We start from the raw sequence: 10365 nt of genomic DNA, 5'->3' as shown, positions 1-10365 counted from the left end.
TTCCTATCCTTTTGCTTTCTGTCTGTGTGTGTCTTTCAATCTGAAGTGAGTCTCTTGTAGGCAGCATACCTAAGGGTTTTGTTTTCTTATTCATACATCCCTTCTATGTATGTCTTTTGATTGGTGCATTTAATCCGTTTTAGAAAGTAATTAATAGATATGTAGCTATTGTCATTTTATTATTCACTATATATATATATATATATATATATATATATATATATATATATATTTATATACATATATATATATATTTCATTTTAAAGAAGTCCGTTTAACATTCCTTGTAGTACTAGTTTGGTGGTGATGAACTCCTTTAGCTTTTTCTTGTCTGGGAAGCTCTTTTTATCTGTCCTTCGATTTTAAATGGTAGCCTTGCTGGGTAGAGTAGTGTTGGTTTGTAGGTCCTTACTTTTCATCACGTTGAATATTTCATGCCAATCCCTTCTGGCCTGCAAAGTTTCTGTTGAGAAATCAGCTGACAGTCTTATGGGAGCTTCCTTATAAGTTACTAGTTGTCTTTCTCTTGATAATTTTAGGATTCTCTCTTTGTTTTTAATCTTTGCCATTTTAATTATAATGTGTCTTGGTGTGAGCCTGTTTTGGTTCTTCCTGTTTGGGACTCTCTGTATTTCCTGGACTTATATGTCTATTTTCTTCACCAGATGAGGGAAGTTTTCATTCATTATTTCTTCAAGTATGTTCTCAGTCCCTTGCTTTCTCTCTTTTCCTTCTGGTACCCTTATGATGCAAATGTTGTAATGCTTGATGTCCCAGAGGTCTCTTAAACTATATCCTCATTGTTTTTGGATTCTTTTTTCTTTCTCGCTGTTCTCATTGGGTGTTTTCTGCTATCTTGTCTTCCAAATCGCTGATTCGATCCTCTGCTTCATCTAGTATGCTGGTGGTGCCTTCTAGTGCATTCTTCATTTCAGTACTGTATTCTTCACTTCTGACTAGTTCTTTTTTATGGTTTCTGTGTCCTTTTTTATCTTTGTTGAAGTTCTCACTAAGTTTCTTGAGCATTTTTATAACCATTGTTTTGAACTCTGTCTCTGATAGGTTGCTTGTCTCCGTTTCGTTTAGTTCTTTTTCTGGAGTTTTCTCCTGTTGTTTTATTTGGGACATATTTTTGTTTGTTTGTTTCCTCATTTTGGCTGCCTCTGTGTTTGTTTCTGTGTATTAGGTAGATCTGCTACATCTCCCAGTCTTGGCCTTATGTAGTAGGTGTCCTCTGGGGCCCAGTGACAAAGTCTCCCTGGTCACCTGAGCCGGGTTCTTAGGAGTGTCCCTTGTGTGGTTTGTGTGTGCCCTCCTGTTATAGTTGAGCCTTGATTGCTCTTGGCACCTCAGTGGGTGGGATTGACCCTTATGCTTACTGGCTGTGGGGTTTGGCCATGTCCACAGCTTATGGGCTGCTATGCAGGGGGCTTGCCCCACTGAGTGGGATTTGCCCCAGTGGGCTCTGGTGCCTGTTGAGACCACCCGTTCTGTGGGCTGCTTGTGAAGCTAATTGGGCAGTGCTCTGCTGTGGTCTGAAGCCAACCTCCAAGTATGTTGGTTCTGGGGCCTGTTGGGAGGGGCTATGGTGAAGGCCCAGGTCAGCCATTGCCTATGATTGGCCAGGGGCTGCCTGGTAGGAGCTACAAAGTGATCTGCAGTAATTCACTGCCTGTGCTGGACTGGGAGGCACATGGGAGAGGCCACGCCATGAACTGAGGACCACCAGTATCAGGTCTGGGATAGCTCCACAAAAACCCAGGACACCCTGAGGCCTGCTGCCAGCTGCTAGCTCCGTTAAATTTCAGCCATTGATAACTCCTCATACCTTATGCGAGTTGGGTGAGGCAGGGTCTCAGGGGTCACTAGATTGGGAAGAATTAATGTCAATTCTGGTTCGGTGCCAGTGCTGAGCCTAGAGCAACTCAGCAAAAGTCTCAGAGCACACTGAGGCCAGTCACCACCTGCCTGGGGCCTGCCGGAATCTGATAGTTTTTCAAGAAAGAGTGCAATTCCCTTGGAGCTGGATGCTTGCAGAGAAAGTGCCTCCGGAGTTGCTTGAGTTGGGTGGGGTAGGGTCCCAGTGAGTCAGCAGAGTGGAGCAGTGGAGGTCACCAGACCAATCAGATTCAGATTTGGCCGGGCTCAACACAGGAAAGATGGTGCCCAACTGCTGGCTGCATGGAAGGTAGATCCTTCACTGGAAAAATGCCAACTCTCCTCCAGTTCTCCCCCCAGAGACACACACCTCAGTCTGTCCCTTGTATGTCTCTAAGGACCCCCGAGTCACCATCCCTCCACTGGAGCTCAAGGTGAGTGCCTGCAAGTGAGTGATTCTATGCATGGGCCCTTTAAGAGGACGTCTGGTTTTCCCACAGCCTTCCAGCCCACCTAAATAGTTGGAATCTCCACTGTTTTTTTACAGCCAGATGTTGTGGGGACTCCTCTTCTCGGCACCTGTACTCTGGGCTGGGGAGCCTGGTGCGGGGGCCTGGGGTCCCTTACTACTCTGGGGGGATCCAAGGCAGCCAAGATAACCCTCCTGATTCTCAACCGACCCACACAGGTGTGGGGCCTGTTCCGCATCTTCATCCCTCCTACCAGTCTCGAGGTGGCTTCTTCTTTATATTTTTAGTTATAGGACTTCTGTTCAGCTAGACTTTAGCTGGTTCTCCAGGTTGATTGTTCTATAATTTAGTTGTAATTTTTATGTGTTCACGGAAGAATGCCAGCACAGTGTTTTTCTGCTCTGCCATCTTGAATCTCTTGGAATGAAGGAAATTAAGGTGAAAAATTTGCTTGTGTATAATTTTCTATATTCTTTTGTGTAAATAAGACCACTTCTTTCTTCTGGATTTATCACTTATTCTCGATTTAACAAGCTAGCTCTGTGCAAAGTGGAACAAAACACTTTTTTATTTACCCCCTCCATCCCTTCCTTTTGCCCCCTCCCAATTCTGAGTCAAGACATTGTTCTCAGTCTAGTTGTGGAGGACGCAGCTCACTGGCCCATGTTGGTGTTATGGGCATTGCACTATACCCAGCTGAGCCAGTCAGTCGCCTGTTGCTGGCCGGCCACTCACACTGGCCACCAGCTGCTCATGGCAGCACACGGCAGCTCAGTTCCATGTCCAGTTGTTCTCAATCTAGCTGTAGAGGGTGCAGCTCATTGGCTCATGTGGGAATCAAACTGTCTACCTCGGTGTTAGGAGCACAGCGCTCCAACCTCCTGAGCCACCCAGCCACACCACAAAACACTTTTTAAGTGATGTCTTATTGCAACTAATCTCTCAGAATTCAGAAAAACAAATCTATAAAATATCTTAGGAAATAGATTATAAGCTAATAAATTAAGATGAAAATCTAAGAAAAATTATTTTTTGACATAAACATTTTATTTGATTTGTATATTTTAAAAATTGATATAAAATTGACATATAAGTTTCAGATACAGCATAATAAGTCAATATTTGTATATATTGTGAAATGATAACTAAGAAGTGGTTCTGAGGAAAATAGTGACACATTGATTGGCTTTGTCTGTAAAACTACACAGAACAATGATTCTTTCTATACAAAGTGCCATTTATTGCTTCTCTTTACTTTTCCATGACCATATCTTTATTTACATGGGTTCAAAACAAACCTGTCTTTTTCCTACTGAGATATGATTAAATAAAAATGTTTGTAACAGAGACCATGCCAGAAATATCATAATCAAAATCAAATCTCATTTAATTAGATACAATAAGCTCACTATTAAGAAACAAGGACTGCACTTCATATGTGGAAATGCTGCCTATAGAATCCTCCCAGAAAACTTACCTTGTACATGCTCTATGGCTACTGAAATCTCAGCCTTACGGGTAATTAACAATGTTACTTCCTGACAGACGAAGAACATTGACAGATATGTTCAGAGAAGGAAGGACACTCCAGTTATATAGCTACTGCAGGAAAGCATGGTAAAAGAAAACTGGAAGTCTTTGTTCCTAGACTTAGAAAGGATAAATGGATAACAGCAATTCAAATACTTCTGTAATGCTGATATGATGATGAAAGTTTGACAAGGGACTTTATGAAGCCTTTAGATTTTAGGAGTTAATTTGCCAAGCATCGGTATCGTATGGTTTTAGTTTTTTTTAAACCATACAATAAGGAAATCTCTGGATATTAATTAACACTTCTTGTGGCTCCTTTGTAAATTGAAGTGGCCAAATAGAAAAAACCACCAAGTTAACGGTATAAATAAGAAAATTGCAGAGCAAACTTTTATGGTCAGATCTATGCTTAAGGGGCAGGAAGTGGCCAGAAGGAGGGACAAAGCAAGCAGGAATGATACTTGCCCTGCTGCCATTTTGACTTAGCACATCATGTACCACAGTCATAAAAAAGAGAAAATAAAACAACAAAAACCCTACAAACACTTGGCATTCTTATATAAATTTTAAAAAGACAGAAATGCCCTGTTTAATACCATGTTTCCCCCAAAATAAGACCAGGTCTTATACCACATTTCCCTGAAAATAAGACCAAGTCTTATATTAATTTTTGCTCCAAAAGACGCATTAGGGCCTATTTTCAGGGGGTGTCTTATTTTGTCATGTACAACAATCTACACTTATTCAAAGACAGTCATGTCATCTTCTTCTGGAACATCGTCATGCTGTACTAAATGTGTCTGTCTGGCTGAAAATCTTAACTGAGGCTTATTTTCAGGGAAACATGGTATTAGCCTCTAAATGAAGACCTGAACCCTTCTTACTGTGTTTCCCCCAAAATAAGACCTAGCCGGACAATCAGCTCTAATGCATTTTTTGGAGCAAAAATTAATTTCAGACCCAGTCTTATTTTACTATAAGACGGGATCTTTTATAATATAATATAATATAATATAATATAATATAATATAATATAATATAATATAATACCGGATCTTACATTAATTTTTGCTCCAAAAGACACATCAGAGGTGATTGTCTGGCTAGGTCTTATTTTCAAGGAAACACGATATATGCTGCTAACAACCTAAGGCAAACAAATTTATTCCTGCAATACTGATTTTTACAGATTCATGACAACCCCTGCAATATTATAATTATGTGAGGAACAAACTGACTACTATTTTAGCAACTTCTCAATTTTTTTCTCTCTAAATACCTGCTGTGTCCTTTGTTTGGAGAGCACAATTATTCTCAAATATGGTCTCTCCTACAGAATAGTGAAAGAAAAAATTCTTTATTTAATGGTTTTGTGTCTGAGTTCTCCTTTCACAATTGGTAATTGTTGAAGCTGGGTGAAAGGTACTTCAGGTCTTTTTACCCTTTTCTCTAATTCTGTATACAGTCATCCCTTGGTATCTGGCAGGGGATTGGTTCCAGGACCCTCCCACAGATACCAAAATCCCAAGATGCTCAAGTCCCTTATATAAAATGGCATAGTATTTGCATATAACCTATGCATATTCTCCCATATACTTTAAATCATCTCTAGGTTTCTTATAATACCTAATACAATATAAATGCTATGTAAATAATTGTTAACTGTATTGTTTAGGGAATAATGACAAGAAAAAAGTCTGTACATGCTCAGTACAGAGGCAATTGTATGCTTAACTACACGGCACACATCAGCCACAATGTAACTTTTTTTTTCTGAATATTTTTGATCCACGGTTGGTTGAATCTGCAGTTGTAGAATCTGTGGATGCAGAACCTGGAGATACAGAGGGTTGTCGGTATATTCTAATATTTCCATAATTAAAAAATAATAATATAAAGGGCTACATGCGGTATCAAAGAGATATTGTCAGTGCTTTTATTCAATGACATAGGGCTTAGTCTAATTTAACTAGTTTCCAAACTTGAAGGCTACTTTGAGGCTGTGTTCAATTTTAAAGACTATGCTACCGGTAGAAATGACAAACCACCAACAAAGATTGTACTGGAGGTGGCTGCCTGGAACCAAGGAAAGTTATCTTTTGTGGTTGTAAAGCTGGTGTTTTCTGGCCTCACTAGTGAGGTTAGGTTCCTCAATGTCAAATAGCAATGAAAGGAGCCGGGCTTGCCATATTGTTTGCTACATTCCGTGTGCATGTCAAAAATAGATCCAAAGCTATGGCAACTGAAAAATATTTGTTTTAATCAGTGTTTGGGAAACAAATGCTTGTATTTGGCTTCAGGATTGGCTTCTTCAGTATTGATATTGGCAGACCCAATTCACAATAAAGTCCTTTAACACTTTTTTTTTTTTTTTTAAATCCCATATGGATTTACCTTGTAAAACCTCTTGTTACATTTGCGTTTTTGTTTCCTGGAGGTTCCTTTGGATTTGTTTGGTTCTAGTATCATGATTATTTATTATATTTTCCCTTGGAATATAAAAAGAAAGAACTCACTTGTTACATATAGTCATTTATATATTTAACAAGTATTTATTGATCTACTGTTACATGGCCTTTTTCTTTGCTCTCTGGAAAGACATAAAAATGAATCCAATAAGTATTCTCATCTCAGCGTACTTTCAATCCCTTAAAGAGGACAAGTTATGGGCCAGGTATTGAGCTAAGTGCTGGAGAAGATGTAGAGGTGAACATGCAAAGTTCCTGACTTCATGTTGCCCCACATAATCAAGATAGAGAAGCTTTGTGGAGAAAATAACCTTGAAGCTGGAGTCATAAAGGACAAATTAGTGTTAGCCAGACAAAGTGAAATGGCATAGAAGGCATCTCTTAAGGAGAGGGAACAGTAAATGCACATTGAGGTCCTGGGATGGAAAAGAGCCTGTGTTGTTTATTTGCAGATGTAGAACATTATCTTTCCAGGGTCTCAGAGTGAACTGGACGCAGTCTGGAGATAGAGTCACAGGAATCAAATCATGATGGCCTTATATATACACCAGACTAATAATTGATAATCTGTAGTGAAATAAATATCATGCAGACTAGAATGCCCATGGCCTGAATATTTCTCCCAGTCGATAAATCTACATGAGGAGCTTATTTATGCTTATTAAAATTGCTTTGTAATCCAAGCATCCAAATTAGGGGTTAGTTACATGATTCAGAGGTTCCCAGTCTATGATTGCTTCTGCATTCATCTCTGGAATATGAATGGAACTACCATTGGGAATAAACTGGTTAAATTTGAGGGCCTTGTCTCTTATGTCGTGTTGGATATTACATACTAATCACTATTTTTTTCTGTGGCTCCCTCTTTTCTGTTTTTTTTTTTTTTTTTTGTGTGTGTGTGGTGTTTTTTTGTTGTTGTTGTTTTTGTTTTTGTTTTTGTGCTGGCCATCCAGGTTATTATCATCATTTCTTATTTTTTATTTATTAAATTTTTTATTATTTTTCAATTAGTTGACATACAATATTTTATTAATTTCAGGTGTACAGAGTAGTGATTAGACATTTATATAACTTACGAAGTGATCCCCCTGATAAATCTAGCACCCACCTGACATCATATATAGTTATTACAATCATATTAAATATATTCTTTATGCTGTACTTTATATCCCTGTGACTATTTTGTAACTTCCAATTTGTACTTCTTAATCCCTTCACCTTTTGACATTTCTTATTGTTATGTGTCCAATCAATTGAGGAAATAATTAAGTAGTTTGTTCATGATTGCACAGCCAGTAAATGGCAGAAACAGGATTTAGAACCTAGACACTCTGCTTACCCAGGATTTTAGCTACTTCATTATACTGTCTTATTTCTCCTTACATCACTTTTTACTGCCCCTTTCCTTAAAACTGCAGGAAGTTACTTGCTAGAAACTAATGAGCATTGACAGTAAGTAAAATTTCTATGGTGCCCTAACACTGCCACCTGGTGGTAAAACAGTTTCCAACTTCCCAGCAAAAGTTGTATGAAATGCTCACTGGCTTTTTCCCCTAATTACACCAATACAGTCAAGAAATTATGAATTCTGTTTGATCCTGCTTTCAATCAAACACAAGTAATGTAAGAAAAAATAAGAGCAAAACAGTACGAATGTTGAGCCCCTGAAGGGATCTAAATTTTGCTGAATAAAATAATGTAACCTACCATAGGAAACTCTTGAGTACCTATTTTGTGATAATATATATTTAACAACTTTACATTTTCAAAACCTACATATTTTTGAGACCTAATTGGGCCTTATTCTATTTTGAAAAACTGGTTTTTCCTGATTTATTGCTGTGATTACTCATTTTAGACACCAATTTCTTTCTGTTGTTCAAACACAGGATTCAAAAATAACTCAAGATTAATTAGCAATTACTAACCATTAACCACTCTTTGAAAGAAAAAAAGAGGGGCTGTACAGAAAAATTGGCTTTGTTGCTTTTCCATCTACTGACATGCAATTGACTTTCCTTTGGCACCTCTCTCTATAGTTTGCTATCCACCATTCAGTGTGTCTTACTACAAGTTCAGAAGTAATGTAACATAACATGTTCAACAATAAACCAGAAAAAAAATCACGTTGAAATCAACTGATTTTAGAGCTGGGAGACACCTGAGAGCTTTTCTAGTCTAGATCACACTATTTGTTTGTGTTTTCACAGGGGAACTATGGGAAATCTTGGAAGAAAGGAATTCCTGAATTGACTTTTGGGGGTGGTAGTGGTCCAAATCAGAAAGTACTCATTATGGCTTCCCGGAGCCTTCAAGGACATGGCCAAGGTGGGATGTGGCATTGACCCCGAGGCTCAGGTGGGGGTAGTGATGGACAGCTTTCACAATGATTTAGTTTTGTCTTTGATCAAATACTTTCAACCACAACATCAGGACAAACTGGCGTGTTGAGCTTAGACGCAAGGCATACTGCAGATAATGCGTTACTAATAATGATAGCACCACGGTTTGCAAATGCTTTTCCCTCAAACAATTTCAAACTAAGAGGAAAGGTGCAAGTACAGTACAAAGACCAGTTTTCCCTTTGAGAGTAAGTTGTCAACCTGATGTCTCATCATCCCTTAATATTCCCATGTGTGTTTCCACAAACAAGGAGGTTCTCTTAGATGACCTCAATACAGCCATTGACATCAGGAAATTAACACTGATAAAGTACTGGTGTTTAGTCCTCAGACCCCATCCAAGTTTTGCCAGATGTTCCAATAAGTTCCTTAATAGCAAAAGGACGAGGCTCAGAATCAAATAGTGCTTTTAGTTGTCAACTCTCTTTAGTCTCATTCACTCTAGAGCAGTTCCTCAGTCTTTTTTGACTTTCATTACCTTGAGACTTTTAAAGTTGGCAATTATTTTATAGAAGGTCCATCAATTTGTCTTTGCATGATGCTTCCTCATAATTTGATTCAGATTATGCATCTTTGACAGAAATATCACAGATATGATGCTGGGTTTATCTCATTGTATCTGGTTAGGTGGCATATAATTTCAATTTGCCTCGTTATTGATGTTCACATTGATTATTTGATTTAAAGTGGTATCTGCATGCAGTGTTGCCTTTGTAATTAGTGAGCATTTTGTGAGCATATTTTGAAACTATGTAAACATTCCATAACTCATCAAAATATCAATTTATTATTTTATATCAGTGTGGATTCATCCTGTTTTTGCAGTGGGTTATAATCCATCACTATAATTATTTATTTTGATGCTCAAATTATCCCACATTTGGACACTATAAACTGGCTCCTTTGATCTATTGACATATTCCCATCATTCTTGAAAATTTCCTTGCTTTCTGGCACAAAATTTTTTCCAAGCTAATCTAGTATTTTCCCGGCTCCAGCCATGGAATCAGCCTTTTTTCCCCAAGGAGTCCTGGTTTACTTTCATGAAGAATGTTATTTAGAAGCCAAGATCTCAGTGTTAGCTTATGTGTATGTATGTATACATATATATGTGATATACGATATATACTCTATATGGAAAATCATGAGGTCACAACAGTGTTTCTAATTTCAGTATAATGCCACAGATTCCACTCCAGTTTTTCCCTTTTCACATCTGCAACTCCTTTCTGTGACAGCGAGAAACCTGGTTCTACTTGTCCTTCTTAGTATGCTGACTTATTTCATCAACCCCCCTGTTGCAACCAACATTCCGCTGTGGCTGCTGCTCCACGCCCTGCGAGACGGCCTCCTCACGTCTCCGGTCACACGCGAGCAAGGTCTGTCCTCAGCATGGACCGCTTTCTCATCCTGCTCAGGTCGGCCCCTCATTCTGAGCTACCACGTCCCCTCACCTCCCTGGATATGGACGCCTACCTTCCTGTGATTTACCTAATACCTTTGGGACTGAAGTTCCTCTCTGTTCAAGGGAAAAGAGAGGAAGAATAGAAAGAGTTGCATACAGACCAAAAAAAAAAAAAAAACAACACAAAACAAAAACAAAAAAACCCCAAA

The sequence above is a fragment of the Rhinolophus ferrumequinum genome, chromosome 11 (genome assembly GCF_004115265.2).
Source record: "Rhinolophus ferrumequinum isolate MPI-CBG mRhiFer1 chromosome 11, mRhiFer1_v1.p, whole genome shotgun sequence".
Taxonomy (NCBI): domain Eukaryota; kingdom Metazoa; phylum Chordata; class Mammalia; order Chiroptera; family Rhinolophidae; genus Rhinolophus; species Rhinolophus ferrumequinum.
This window is presented reverse-complemented; position numbering follows the sequence as displayed.